General features: G+C 43.3%; 1 long non-coding RNA gene across 3 annotated transcripts in view; it reads right to left on the bottom strand.

The window, feature by feature from the left end:
• Positions 1–15,292, bottom strand: part of LOC139045982 (uncharacterized) — a 33,446-nt gene extending 18,154 nt beyond the window's left edge. The window contains exons 1-3 of one of the 3 annotated variants that reach the window (XR_011505540.1): positions 15,111–15,292; positions 1,235–3,231; positions 1,018–1,118 (exon numbers count right to left, since the gene is read on the bottom strand). This is a non-coding gene — a long non-coding RNA (uncharacterized lncRNA). Of the gene's footprint in view, positions 1–1,017; positions 1,119–1,234; positions 3,232–4,870; positions 5,610–15,110 lie in introns of those variants that run through there. The other 2 variants (XR_011505539.1, XR_011505538.1) reach the window with 2 other exon arrangements.
• Between the last annotated feature and the right edge of the window lie 254 nt (positions 15,293–15,546).

The raw sequence follows: 15,546 nt of genomic DNA, 5'->3' as shown, positions 1-15,546 counted from the left end.
TTGAATAGGGCTTGAACAAGTGGAGGGATGTGGAGTAGGGGAGAAGTTTTAGTATCTTCTCACCGCTTAGATTGAGGAGTAAGGGAACTGGAAATAGGACCCTCCTCCAGGTCTCTGCTATGATGGTGCAGCATCTCAATCCCTGATGCTTCCCTCACTCTCCCCACTAACGTCCTCCTTCATGCACATCACCTTTGGTGTCACTGTGGAAACCCACTGCCCTCAGAGTCAGGCAGCTCCAACTATGCCACACTCTCTGTTTCCTGGGGAAGTGACTTCCTTCTGTGGGCTCAGCTTCTTTATTTCTAAAATAGGAGGGTCAGCTAGGGCACACACTCCTCCTGTCCTCAGTCTGTTTGACTCCCTCCCTGAGTTTGTTCTGCACTGCTTGGGAAGCCATGCTGTGGTAGGCGTCCCACATATAAAGTAGAGGAAGACGGGCATGGATGTTAGCTCAGGGCCAGGCTTCCTCAGCAAAAAGAGGAGGACTGGCAGTAGTTAGCTCAGGGCTAATCTTCCTCAAAAAAAAAAAACAAAAACTGGATAATGTGTTTAAATTTTTGTTTTGTTTGCTTTTGCTTTGCATTTTTCTTTGCATTATGATAGTCCACATCACCTCTTGTTCTTTCTCCCAATATTTTCTCAATCCACAACACCAAAGGTGATGTGCATGAAGGAGGACGTTAGTGGGGAGAGTGAGGGAAGCATCAGGGATTGAGATGCTGCACCATCATAGCAGGGGACCTGGAGGAGGGTCAGGGTTAATGCAGGTTCAATATCAATTACTTAGCTGAACTTTTGTCTACAACTCCAGGAAGGGAGGGATGTAACGGAACGGTGTCTATTTCAGCTCCTTATGGGAAAGTTTCATATTAGAGTGGGTAAAACTATTGTTTCCTTTCTCTTTTCTGGGGTTCTCCCATCTCTCCCAGGTTAACCACTCCATGTTGCAGCAGGTAGAGGATCTCAGGCAAAACCCAGACTGTCCCTGCCACCCTTCCTCCCTCCCTTATTCACCATGTGTTGTGTTCAGGATGAATTCTCTTGCTACAGATTTTTGGAGGGGAAAAGGCAGACAGGACTGACTTGCATCTCAATCACATATCTATACCTCATACCTGAGGAGACAGGAAAAAAGTGGAGGGGAGGGAACAATTAATATTGCTCAGTGGGCTTGAGAAAGGAGACAAAATGATGTCCATTCATTTTTCTCTTACTCAAATAGACTTTTCACCTCAGTTTTCCCTCCAACCATCCAAAGCAACCAACTCTTTTCTTATTATATCACATGAAGGTCCTGGGGGTGGCAGAAGGCTCATGACACTAGCAGGCCTTCAAGCACTGTTAACTGATATGGTTTCCCATATTAGCTCCCAAAGGCATCCTGGTAACACTAGAAAAGTGCAGAGAAATAAGTACAATTATTGTGTAAAGCAGTGGGGAGTTGTTTTTTCATTTAAAGTTCTTTTGTTGTTGCTGCTGCTATAATGATGTTGCATTGTGAAGTCAAGCAACAAAAGGAAATCCTCACAATGAGCCAAATTCTGTCTCCCTGAAGCTTCTACAGAATGAACAATTTCTGATGTTTACAGTCAAACAGAATAAGTACAATTCTTCACACAATAGCCCTTGTAACATCTGAAATCTCTATAGTCATAAGCAAAGTATGTTGTATCAAAATAAATGGCTGTTTTGGGGCCAGCCTGATGGTGCAGTGGTTAAGTTTGCATGTTCCACTTCGGCGGCCCGGGGTTTGCTGGTTCAGATCCTGGATGCGGACAAGGCGCCACTTGGCAAGCCATGCTGTGGTAGGCGTCCCACATATAAAGTAGAGGAAGATGGACACGGATGTTTGCTCAGGGCCAGTCTTCCTCAGCAAAAAGAGGAGGATTGGCAGATGTTAGCTGAGGGCTAATCTTCCTCAAATAAATAAATAAATAAACAAACAAATGGCTGTTTTCAGTAGGAAGGTTGGTGTAAATGTCCTAGATCACCATTATCAGAAAAAAGAAGTCCTCTCAAATTACTTTTTGGGCAACTGTATTAATTAATCAACTCATGTAATATTTATTTTGGGTTTGATATCTTCCAGGCACTGGGGATGCAACAAAGAAGAAGTCAAATGTGCTCTGTGGCTTTACATACTAAAGAGTCGAGCTGGAAACACAGGCATTTGGAATACAGAGCTAGGATGCCCACCCTAGACTGGGAGCAGCTCAGGAGGTGACATTTGAACCAAGCCCTGAGGAACAACGGGAGTTGACAGGGGAGGCGTGGTTTATAGAGAGGGAAACAGCTGGGGAGAAGTCCTGGATGTTCGACAGTGTGGCAGGTTCACAGGACCGACCAAGTCCAGGGAAGTTGGAGGCCACTGCACCACGGCACTGAGGAGTGTAGACCTTGACCTGGACCACCTAGATTCTAGTATTTCCTCCACCACCCACTTAGCTGTGTGACCCCAGACACGTTACTTACCCGCTGTACACTTTAGTTTCCTCACCTGTGAAATGGGTGATGTTTTAGGAATGTGGTGAGGATCAGTTGAGTTGATACATGTCAAGTGCTCAGAACAGTGTCTGGCACATAGTTGATGCTCAAACAATGTTTATTCTCACAGCTGGAGAGAAACAGATGAGAGAGAGCAGGGAAGGTGACGATAGAAGCCAGGTCCTGTGAGCCGCCCTGCTGGCATGCTAAATAGAAAAGCCAAGAGGAGAGTCCCATTTTGAAAAAGGCTACTCTGGCGCAGTGTGGAAAACACATTGGAGAGGGTGAGATTGGATCTGCAGGGACCAGTTAGGGCCCTGCATTAGTAGCATATTTATCCCCCTCCATCCTAAGCAACTCCTCTTCCCATCTCATTCTTTTGCACATTCCTAACCTGATGCTCCTTCGGTCACAAAGTTAGTTAAGAAGGAATTGCTGAGCATACCTTGAACAGCAGTCATGGTGACAGGCCAACTATTGGGAACCTCCTGGAAGAGGTGACCTGCAGTGTCTGCCTAGAGCACCTGAAGGACCCTGTGAGCATCTTCTGTGACTGCAGCTTCTGCCAGGCCTGCATCACTGAGTGCTGTGTCACTCTCAGATCCAAGGGAGCCATGTGCTGTCCATTCTGCAAGAATCCACTTCAAGAGGCAGACATCAGGCCCAATGGATTTTAGCCAGTTTGTTCTCCATCCTCTTAACACTGGAGCCCAGGAGTGAGAATCCAGCAAAGGAAATCGGGTTCTGTGGACAGCACAGGGAAAGGGCCTTTTTCTATTGCCAGGAGGACCAGCACTTCCCGTGTGTGGTTTGCAAAGATTTCATTGAGCACAAATGCCAGTGCTGCAGATGGAGAAGATGCTATGTCTTAAGAGGGGGGTAAACCCTTTACTGTCTAGTCTAAATTTGGAACAAACCTTTGGTGGCTTTCTTTATTATTGGCTTTAGCACTATTACAGAAAAATTAACTACTGTATTCTAAACACAATTCTTAATGAAACAATAGCTTTCAATCCTGGATTATATTGGTAAAAATTACTTTCAAATGCATACTACTTCACTTTAAAATTCTCAGGCATTAGAAGGCCTGACTACCTGCACAACATAGAAACATCAGTGTTACTATAAGATTACACATACCCTCTGGAATCCCCAGGAGATTTCTGGACGTGAAGGAAATATTATTGGACACAATATTGAAAATGGCAACCAAGCCCTGGATAGATAGAGCTTTGGTCTGAGTTGGGCTATACTATCTGGGCAAATAAAAACACTGTATGATTTCTACAAAAGTGAAATCTGGGAATGTTAATCAGCTCCTGTTTTTTGGCTGAAAATGGCAAAATCTAACTCAAGCTTGTCAAAATAGAGATTCACCATCCTATTCAACAAACTAAAAGAAAAGCAGGGATGCAGTTGAACCTCAGGTATAACTAGAACCAGGACTCAAATGCAACTATGACTCTCCAACTCTAATTTCCTCTTTTCTCTCTATTGGTTCAATTTTTTCAGACGCATTTTAGGTACAAACTATAATCATAGTCACTTCTAGGTTCATACCTGTGTACTCTAATTTTATATAACCTTCACCTTATGCCCGCTCACATCCTAATTCACTCCCACTTCCCATTTCTATCTCACTTTCTCCATAAGCCCTTTTGGATCCCCACGGATTTACTTGTGGATCCATCATTAACCTAGCTTGGAATGTTGTGAATCCTTGGAAATAGGGAGATGTTGAGATCAAAAGTGTTGATTCATGAAGAATATGATGGTGCTATTTTCATAGGATCAAATCCAGAGCCACTTAGTGAGTCTGAAGAAAGACAGGGAAGAGATCAAGAAGCAGCAGCAGATGGGAGAAGAGGCATACAGGTTTTAATGGTGGGTGAATTATGCCTTCTTTCTATTAGAGTTTCCCAGCTAAGAGATTCAGGTTAATTTTCAAGAAGATGCCACTAACCTCTTCTAGCCTGAGTCCAGGAAGGATAGGGAGAGGGAAAGGGAGAAGGAGATAAGGTCTCATTCAAAGGAGAATATGCGAGACCCAACATCATGTACTTGGGTAGAAAAATGAAGTCACAGCCTCTGGATCAAGAGAACAACAAAAGATCCAAGAAGAAACAAGTTTCCTTAGCTCCCACTTTTGACCCCTGAATCCCACTTTCAGTGAATTTCCATTATTTCAATTTCCATCTCCTAAATTTCCCACTCACATAACTACTACCCCAGAAGGATCAGCTTATGCTTTCTAGACTTTGGAAAAAAACTGAGACCTAAGGAAGCAAACAGTGTTCCATGATAAGGCTAGGACTCTGAATGGTGCAGAACCAGTCCTTGGAGTCCAGTTCTCTTTTTGTATGCAAAATTTCTACACACTTACTTACAACTTGTTAGATTCTAAGAAACAAATACACAATTCCATCAAGGTCAAACCAACAAGTTATTGGTATTTCTTGATGGGTTATGTCCATTGTGTCTCCAGGATCAGATCATTAATTCTCTTTTTCTTCTCTAGAACCAGATGCAGGGGCCGGCCCAGTGGCACAATGGTTAAGTTCACACGTTCCGCTTCAGCAGCCCAGGTTTCGCCAGTTCGGATCTCAGGTGTAGACATGGCACTACCTGGCAAGCCATGCTGTGGTAGGCGTCCCACATATAAAGTAGAAGAAGATGGGCATGGATGTTAGCTCAGGGCCAGGCTTCCTCAGCAAAAAGAGGAGGATTGGCAGCAGTTAGCTCAGGACTAATCTTCCTCAAAAAAAAATTTTTAAAAAAGAACCAGATGCAAACCAAGAAGCAGCAGGTTGTGTCTGAATATAAACAGACTTGAGAGCTCTTCAAAGCTCAGGAGCACCTCTTGATGCCCAAATGGAGGCAGCGGAGAAGGAGCTCACCAATAGAAAAGATGAATATGTCACCAAAGTATCCAAGAACTGACCTCTCTTGACAGACTGAGAAGTACGGTGAAGCAGAGTTCTCACTCAGGAATGAAGAGCCTTAAGGTAAGGACACAAAGGGCTCATCTATATTCCAAACATATTCTTCAAAGAAAACTCTTCAATATTTAGTAGTACTTTTTTTATAGCATATGCTCTTGATGGTCTGTAAAGTTTTAACATGGGATGTGGAGGTGATAGGATTACAATAATGGTTTGAGCAGGAACTAGACCAGCCTTTGTAACTGGTCACTTTCACAATCAAAAAGGGCACGGGGTAGGGAAGTGAGCTCTGTGTTTTTGAGGTTTTTTTTTCCTATAGGATATGAAAAAATCAGACAGAAGGTAAGATTCCCCTGTCCATCCAACAAACAAGTCCCCAGTACAATCAAATCAAAATCACCCTTTCCCCAAGTGTTACTGTTGGCACACAGTACCCCAATACCTGATTTCGTCAAAGGCTGTTCTACATGGAGACATGGAGGCAGACATGACTGCACGACTGTTAGAGGAAAACCCTTTTCCATCTCCACGGTTTCCATGAGGAAGGACTTTTCCTCAGACCACTTATAGCCTCTCTCCATCCTTTACTCTGGAACCCAGAGAAGGTGGAGCGCCTTATATAACTAGCAAACTGGGAGAAACTAGCTCAGCATGTCCTTTATTCTTCTTGGGAAAAAGCCTGCAACAAAGCCTGATTCCTCTCTGCTCCTTCCTGCTGGAAGTTATGGAACATCCTGTCCAGGGAGGACAGTCCTGGGCCAGTGCTGCCATGATGGAGTGGGTGGATGAAATTGATTCTGGGTTTCAGTAGTAAGAAGACATTTGCCTCTTGCACTAAGCTATGTCCATCAACTTTGATGTTATTTGTGTTAGAAATGATAATTGGATCTTCCATCTGCCTTATTCATTTCTCAACTTGTTAGAAAAGAGAAAGCTATTTATCAAAGGCCCCCTCACAGATGGCAACAGTGATGATCTCTCAGGCCTGAGGATCCTCTGACTCTGAGCGAGGATCTAGGGGTCATCTAGTTACTGTGCTTTCCTTCCCTCCGGTGGAAGAGGGTACAGTTTCCAATCCCCATTGCCATGTCTCCAGCCCCTGGAAAGAGTCTTTGAAATCACAACTAAGACAGATGTCCTGCGAGAGTCTGAAGCATTTCAAAGGTCAGAAGGGTATTTGCTGTTAGACTCTTGCTCTCATTTCTACCTGATAAGAGTGAAGAATTTCTAATGGAATGTTAGATTACAGGTGTATTTTTTTTAACAGCATGGGTATTTGGTGAAGGAAAACAAAGTTTTTTAGACCAGGAATCAAACTCACAAATACATTCTTTGAAGTCAGTAAATTGGTGTCATGATCAAGAAGCTACTGAGCACCTCTTGGATGCTGGCATTGTGCTCAGTGCTTTCATTTTTCTCAATATACTCACATTGCTTATTATCCTTCATTTTACTTATGATAAAACTGAGCTTGGAGAAATTATGTGATTCATTCAACATTGCACAATCAGGAGGAAGAGTCAGGATTCAAACCCAGTTTTTCTTCATTTGAAAGATTGTGCTCTCTGCTGCACCACACTCTACAGCTTTTCAAAGTGATCTAACAGCTACAACAAAAATCAGTCGACTTTATGAGCCTACTGGGCAGGAGGTTGCCCTTAATGGGTTCACCTAACAGCAGGGTCAGTTCAGGGCAAGATTTTCTGCCTCTTCTCCCTGTTTTAAGTGAACTGTCGCTCTATGGTGACCAATCCTCCATTTCTTCTTCCAGAGGCCACGTCAGTTGACTTGGAGCAACACCAGGGAACTCTGGGAACAATTTACACACCAGGATAAAGCACCCAGGACAGCCCAAGGTGAAGCCTGTTGTGGCAGCTAAAGAGAGAGTTTACACCTAGTATCATAAAATGAAGAGGTGCCTTTTCCTTCCCACTCTGAATAAAAGAGACTGGGAAGCTCTTCAGCACCTTCTCCTCCTGCCCACTTTATGGAAGTTTCTTCTACCTCTAGAAGCCGACTGTGGGCACTGGTCATTTTACTGCAGCCACATGACTAGACATTGGAACTGCTGACCATCCCGCTGCAGGGTGTGTGCATGACACACCTGACAGCTTCCTTCTCTGTTCGCTTCTGAGAAAATAACACCAAATAAGGAAGGTGAAGCTACAGAAAGTCATTACTGCCAGAAAATGTTAGGATTTAGAGCTAGTAAAGACATTAAACATCAACTAAAGTTTATGGATGAGGATAAATTAATTTCTAAAGACTACTAAGGTCAGTAAGTGGCAGAATGTCAATATAAAGCCAAGACTCCTGAGTCCTAGTCCAGTGCACTTTTCATTCTGCCATGAGGAAGGACAAAGCCTGATGACCCCAGGAAGGCTAGAGAGTCATCTTCTTCTCCTTAAAGCTATGAATGACAATATCATTCTGAAAGGTGGGAGCCAACAGCAGAAGGCTTTTGTTTTCTCTACAAACAGTTCAAGTCATTTCACAAAAATGTTACTAATATAGAGGGAAAATGAGGAACTAATGTTAGATATCAAAAGCATACCCTAAGTTTCAGGAGTGCTGGGCACTGCAAGTGATAAATAAATTTTTCTCATAACAATGGGGGTGAATTTCAGGACAGATCACCTCATGAACAGAAGCAGCAAGGCTGGTGAAAGCAATCCAGGGTCAGGCCTGTATGCATACAGCTAAGAGACCTGTTTAGGGTTCACAGTTAACGCAGACAACTCTATTTCCTTCCTGGTGACTTCTCTACAAGATCAATAAATATTTGTGAATGAAATCATGACTTTCAAAAGTCTGTGTTGGGGGAGCAATTGTGCTTAAAATAGCATAGTGGGAAAAGTTTGAGATTCTCTGGTGGAGGAAACAATAAAAAACAAAAGAAATGATTTTCTATTTCTTTTAGGAGCCAAAGCCATTAACCCAGAGAGAAACCAAAGGATAAGCAGCATTTTTGTGAACCGCAGGTTGAAGCAAACACATCAGTCAGAAATGGCTTCTGCTACAGTAGCCACAGAAAGTGAGTGATGGAAATTAAAGGATAGAGATATCTAGAAAGTCCTCTTTCCTCATGTGGAGAATGAAGGAAATAGGAAAAGTAAGGTCAGCCTCCAGTGTTCATATTAGAGCTGCTCTTCTATCTGAGGTAGCCAAGCGACAGGACACAAACCACCTTACCTTTCTGAGACACACTGCTCTCCTGTAAAAGAGAAGTAACACGTTTCTTCTTTATCTCCCAGAGTCCTGTGAGCCTTAAATGTGTTTTTGCACATTGTTAGCTACTATGTAAATTTAAGCTGTTTAATAGTATTCATTAATAATAATGACTTCTCCTTTCTTGTGGAGGAGGAAACAGGAACAACTTGCTAAAGCAATTTGCTCCAAGTCTAGCCAGGGGTAGGTTCTGTCTCCTATTTCCACCCAGTGGAACTCTGACCCTCAGTCTCTTTCTCTAGCAGTGGAAGTGGTCCTGGACTGGGACACTGCTCAGTCAAAGCTCTGGATCTCCGAAGATGGGAAACATGTGACAATGAGAGCTCATGCCAAGGGATTCAACACCAACCCCATGTGCTGGGCCAGGAGGGCTACTCCTCTAGGACACACTGCTGGATGGTGGCACCGTTATACTGGGGAGATTGCATCCTAGGGGTGGCTCGAGGATCAGTGAGAAAAAAAAAAAGGAAGGCTCTCCCTCTGCCAGAAGGAGGGAGTCTAGGCTGTGAGGGTCACTAGGAGACAGTTCTAGGCTCTCACAAACCCAGAGACCAAACCAACCCTGAGCGAAAATTCCCAGATAATAGGAGTGACCTTAGATTTCAGGAAGGAGCAGGTGACCTCTACTAATGCAGATAAAGAGACCACCACTTTTACTTTTCAGGACTCTTTTACAGGGAAATTAGTCCCATCTTTTGGCCTCTATGATCCAAGGGCACAGCTGACCCTGTATCCCTAAGATGGACATTGCTTTCCCATGGCCTCTCACAAGAACTTGCCCAGAAATGGGTTAATCGCCAGGGTCAGTGATTCCCATCATCAATTGGCCATCAGTGAAGGGACAGATGTGACAGCCTTCCTGCCATCATATCCATGAGGACAGCAAGATTCTTGAGGACAGCCTTCCTGCCACAGATTCTTGAGGATGGCAAGAGATCTGCATTCTCCACGTATCAACTGGATTGGCTCCACTGATCCCAGTAGAAGTCGAGGCATGTGTGTTCCCGTTCCTAAACATCACCATTCCAATTCTAGCCCACAGCCCTCCTCTGCTCAGATTTCCCACCGTCTAAAGGAGTGGTCCTCAAACGTTAGTGTGCACAAGAACCTAGGGTGCTTGCTGAAAATGCAGCATCCTGCAGGGAACCAGATGCAGTAGTCTGGGGCAGAGCCTGAGAATTTGCTTTTTAAGAAGAGCTCCAGGTATTTTTGGATCACACTGAGAAAGATGGTCCAAGAGCAGTACTTCTGAAATTTTAATATATTAGCAACTTCTCTGGGGACTTGCTAAAATTCAGATGCTGATCCTCTAAGTCTAGTGCTGGCCCTGAGACTCTGCTTTCTAACGAACTCCTAGATGAAGCTGATGCTACTGGTCCTCTGACCATGCTTTGAGGACCTAGGACCCAAGGACTCCAATCTTTACCTGGGCCTGAGAGAGCAAAAATGCCAGGAATAAACACAGTCTTAACCCTCCTTTATTCTCTATGTAGTAGGCTCACTCTCTCAACTCTAGTCAGCTAGGTCCCCATGGAGGAGAGATTACTGCTCTGGCATGCATATCCTCAGTTTCTCAACATGGAATTCTATCCTGATATCTAGTCTCTACGAGCCCTGCTCTTGGAAGTGCTGAGCCTTAGTGTTCTATGTGTAGAAGAAGCTATTAAGAAAAAAGAAACGTAACACATGTGGGTGACAAAATATTAGGAAGGGAAATCATGGGAGATCCTGGAGTTTCCATCCTCAAAATATTTTAGGAAAAGAATACTGGATAGACATTCCCCAGAGGGCTAGACAGATCATTTTTCAAAGTTGCTCCCCAGTTTTGGATTTTTTAATTATTTTAGATAATATCCATATTGCTTCATTACTCTTTTTTTTTTTTTAACTTAGAAAATGATTTGCATTTAAGTTTTCTCCTGAAAGAACTGCAAAGATGAACTTTGGCTTCTTTCTATTTTGCAAAAAGTTTTGTCTTGGAATCAAAAAGCCTACCCTGAGAACATAAAATTGAACTCGATACAGCATAGAGCTCTTGCTGTTCCTTCTGTCTACAATATAATACTGTGGCTAATTGTTGCCAGCTGTCTGTCTTCTGGTCTCCTACTGTGGCAGATCCTTCTTTCCTTGATACCCACTGACTACTGGAGACATATGGTTCATATCTTGTGGCTAGAAATGAGATTTTCAAAGACGCAAATGATCACTCCAGAAGTGGATGTCCCTCCTTCCCTTAGGTTACTTCACTAGAGTCAATTAAGAATAGGTACATGGAGAAAGGACCAAAGGTTGTGCTGTAATGCACAGATCTGTCCAGAGACAACAGCTCAAGGAGTTAGGGCCTGCCCCCCTGAGTCATTCCTGCCTACATAATTCAGTGTAACCAACCTGTTTTGCTTTTAGCTTTTGCAAGATTTTTATAACTAGTTCCCCTAGCATGGGCTCTTTTTCCCAACTGTATCCTGATTGATATACTGGGTATCATGTCAGGGTAGTGGGCTACTAGCCCTGTCTCTCTCTTCCCTGGTCGCCTGGTGTCCAGGGGCTGCTGCGTGTGGCAGTGGGTTCTAGAGATAAGAAAGCACAGCTCCAGTGGTGACTCCAGTAGGTGCCTTACTGGGCTGCTTCTGCATTACTCCTGGAGTCATGCCAGGAGGCATAAAGAACCTGCTCTTTCAGCCATTCCAACTTTTTTTGGATAAGAACCTAATTCCCTGAATTAAATCTCTTCCTAATTAAAATACCTACACTGTGGTACTTTACATTTTTCCACACTCAATTCAAATGGCTTCCTTTTTGAAATCTTGCTGAGTCTCCTAGAAAACAGAGTTCCCTTCCTGAGTCCTTCACAGATTCAGTATTTCTTTCAGCAACGACCACAATATTTATCTGCAAGCCTCTTTTTTTTTTTAATTTTTTTTTTTTTGAGGAAGATTAGCCCTGAGCTAACATCCGCTGCCAATCTTCCTCTTTTTGCTGAAGAAGACTGGCCCTGAGCTAACACCCATGCCCATCTTCCTCTACTTTTTATACGTGGGATGCCTACCACAGCATGGCTTGCCAAGCGGTGCCATGTCCGCACCTGGGATCTGAACCGGTGAACCCCGGGCTGCTGAGAAGTGGAATGTGCAAACTTAACCGCTGCGCCACTGGGTAGGCCCCTAAGCCTATCTTTTAATAGTTACCAAATCACAAGTTCCTTCAGCACAGAAACCATTTTTACCCCCTAGTCCCACCCTGGACCTAGCAATATTCCTTGAACACAGCAAATGTTCAATAAATATTTGTTGAAATGCCTTGAACTCAGGTTTGGCTTTAAAAAGTTTTAGACTGTTACAGAGGAAAGCATAACTTTGAAGTAAAGAAGAAACAGCCTGCCAAAATGGCAGGAGGCAGAAATGGGCAGAGCAAGTAGAGAAAAAAAAACAACTTGCTCTTCTGAACAGTAATAAGGAATACTAATTATCCTTCCATTCTCAAGAAACTTCCCGAACTAGGCTATAGGGGTCTAAATTTCCACCATATCTATAGGTTGACTTCCTTAAGTTAATTAAGACTCATTTGTTGCTAAAATGCAAATATCCTGGGCTTAGAAAGAAATTAACACTATAGCAAGATTATCTCAAAATTATCCACCACTGACTGAAACCTCCTAGTTATTAGGTACTTTATACATATTACCCCATTTAACCTTCCCAATAACATGTCAAAGATGAGGAGCTACAGTGCAGAGCGGTGAAGCCCATAGCATAAACCACACAGGTAGGAAACGGCAAAGTAAAAGGTGACACCCAGGTAGGTGTCCCTGGGTTTTGCTACCATGCACTTTGCCTTCTACACTGAAGATATGCCCCACAGAATGAGACTCGGGTAACTGGAAGGATTCAGTGGGGAAAGGGGAAAGTCGAGATGATCAGAACTAGAACATGGCCCACGGAATGCAGGCCTGGGTAGGGTGTGGCACTGGAAGCCCAAGGATGGCTTCAGAGAGGTTAAAAAAAAGAAAGAACAGAAAGATTAAGGAGCAAAATGTACAAATGAAATGCAGATGATGCTCAAATAAAACTTTCTTTTTACTGCAAAGTTTGATTCAGCTCATCTTGGGAGTGTGAGGGGAATGTTGAGGAAGATTCTGTTAGAAGTTCATGGTAAAGTGTGTGTGGGAGAAGGGGTGAGACTGAGCAGACTGGACTATACCAACAGTACTCTGGGAGAAAGGAGGAAGTAGCCTGAACGGTGTCAGGTGCAACAGAGAAGACTACAGAAAGGCTTCTGCGGCCCACTGGGAGACTGAAATTAAGTGGTGGGAGGAAGTGCAACTGCAGAAATCAAAGAAAACTGAGGAAACTAGGATAAATGAAGACCACCTCTCACTGCAGCCAACCAAAGAAGATGGTTGCTACATGGGTCAAGCAGGGACAAGTAAAGGCTTTTCTTTTAATGCTGATCTGAAAGCAAAAGAAGGAAGCAGAGGAAAAACTGACAATCATAAGAAAAAAAAGAATATGAAAACAATATCAAAGAGATATGATCAAGATTGGAGTTGGTGAGGAAAAGGCTGTATTTTCTAGAGAAATACTTTGGAGTGATTTGTCTGCCTTCCCAGCTATGACCTCAGCTTCCTGAAGGAAGGAACCAGGTCCATCTTGTTCACCCTGTATCCATGGGACCCAGCACAACGCCTAACATAGTCCCTCAATAAAAGTTTGTTTCCAATCGAATCTTCCTTCAATATTTTGGGAGTGCATGCTTAAGGAGAGTCCTCAATGGTCCATGGCCTACCTCTAGAGAAAGAGTAATTTCCCATGAGCAGGCTGCAAAGATCTGGGCTTCCCTAAAAGGTGCTGTCTCAGTTTGACAAAACAGAAGGACCAGCTTTGCTCCTTTCACCAGCCAAAAGACAGACTGTAGGAAGCTGGTTTTAAACTTTCTCTTCCTGCATTTGTAATGGGAGCACATCTGCAATCTCATCCATAGCTGAGCGTGCAAAGGTGCGGTGTCTTCATGTCTTTATAACTGGTCTGTTCTTCCTCACAAGTCTCTCATCCATAAACTTAACTCAGCATATTGGAGAAGATCATAAAGAGCCTTGTAAGCCATTCCAAAGAGATTTAGATTTTACCCAATAGGTGAAAGGCAATCATTAGAGATGACTGAGTAGGGAAATGCTACAAAGTTTTACATGAGAAATATCGCTGAGGAGGCAGTACAGAGGAAAGACTGGGAGTGGAGCAAGGGAGTGAGACCAAATGCTGTGATAAACGTAGGGAGGCAGTCGCCACCATCTAGACAAGACTTGAAATAGGACAGTGGAAGTGGAAATGGAGAGGGGAGACAGCTAAGATATGTTTACAAATGTCAGAAATTGGCAATTAATTGAACAGGAGCAGTAAGAGAGGAATGACATAGCTAACAAAGCAGTTAAGCATTGGATACCAATGGCAAACAGCAAAGAAAGTGCTCTTTAAAAAAAATTAAGAAATGGAGAGACTAAAAAAGAAAATGAGAGAAAAAGAGAAAAAAGGCAGCATTCCAGGCCCTCCATGTAGAGATTACCTCCCAGTATCTCATCCATGCAGTTACACATCCTCAGGGTTGGGATCTCCATTTGGGGATCTTTCTGTGGTGCTCTATGGGGGCGGAGTGTGGCTTTAGGGGCTATCAGTTTTGGGTCAGTTCCTAAACAGTGGAATTCTAGGGCAGGGAGGGAGGACATTCTAGTCCTTAGGGAGTCACTAAAGTGAATCAGGGGATGATCACTGACAACACTGTGTTGATCCCAGAGGAGACAAAGGTCTGAGAGTCAGAGAGATGGAGGTTCCTGACACCTCTATGACAGATAAATCCATGAGCCTGTGGTCCCTACCTAACCCTTCTCCAGTTCTAAACTCCTTAATCCTAAATCTGACCTCAGTCTTGCCGGTACCTCTAAGAGTAAATCACAAGGTCTGAGATCTCAGCAACGAGAGAAGGAGACTCAAACTCAATGAAGCAGCCAAAGGAAAGCCATTAAAACAGAGAGAGATGGAGAAATGCAAAAGAACAGAAGATCTGACTCTACCACCTGGGTAGTGCCTTCCATTCCCCTGTGGTTTTCAATAAGTCATTAAGAGATCATCTGCCATCTTCTTTTTCTTCAAAAACAAACCAAATGTGCATTTGGGAAACACTTTTAGAAAACACAGGGACATCTTTTTAGGGCCACTCAGCTAAGCCATTTACAGATTCCTGATCCAGAGAAACTACAAGATAATAAATGTTTATTGTTTTCAACACTAAGGTTTGGGGCAATTTGTTACACAATAAGAGATAACTAACACAAGCCCCTTTAGCACAGCTCTCAAATCCCAAGCATTTTTCCTGCCTGTACCTTTCTGCCTACAAAATCCTCCCACTGAGATTTCTTCCTGTCCATCAAATACCTTGGGAACAGCTGAATTCCAAATTCCTTACCCAGCTAGAAGAGAGAATGCGCAGGATTCTGCCTCTGTCCTTTTCCAGCTCAAAGACTGCAATGTCCACGCCACTAAGGAAGGCAGAATCAAGAGCGGAATCTAGTGAGGATCAGGAACTAGGAGGGAGGCCACAAGATCAGGATCCTTGGGTTCTCACCCAAGGTGAGACTTTCATTTGTGAAAAAAACAAAATGTAATCATTGACAACAAGCATTTATAGTATCCTCTATGTCAAGCACAGTACTAGAAGCAGGCACAAAAATGATCCTTGTTTAAAAATTCACAGGAATGACAAATTAGTTTTACAGCAGAAATTATTGGTACCCCACTCCTATCCCCTTAGGCCAAGGACTGGCTACAGAATTTTTAGAGTCCAGTGCAAAACAACAATGTGATGTGTCTTGTTAAAAAATTACTAAGAATTTCAAGAGGGT

Source organism: Equus asinus, chromosome 8, assembly GCF_041296235.1.
Source record: "Equus asinus isolate D_3611 breed Donkey chromosome 8, EquAss-T2T_v2, whole genome shotgun sequence".
NCBI classification, from domain to species: Eukaryota; Metazoa; Chordata; class Mammalia; order Perissodactyla; family Equidae; genus Equus; species Equus asinus.
The sequence above is the reverse complement of the archived record's forward strand: the minus strand, read 5'-3'. Positions and strand labels throughout refer to the sequence as shown.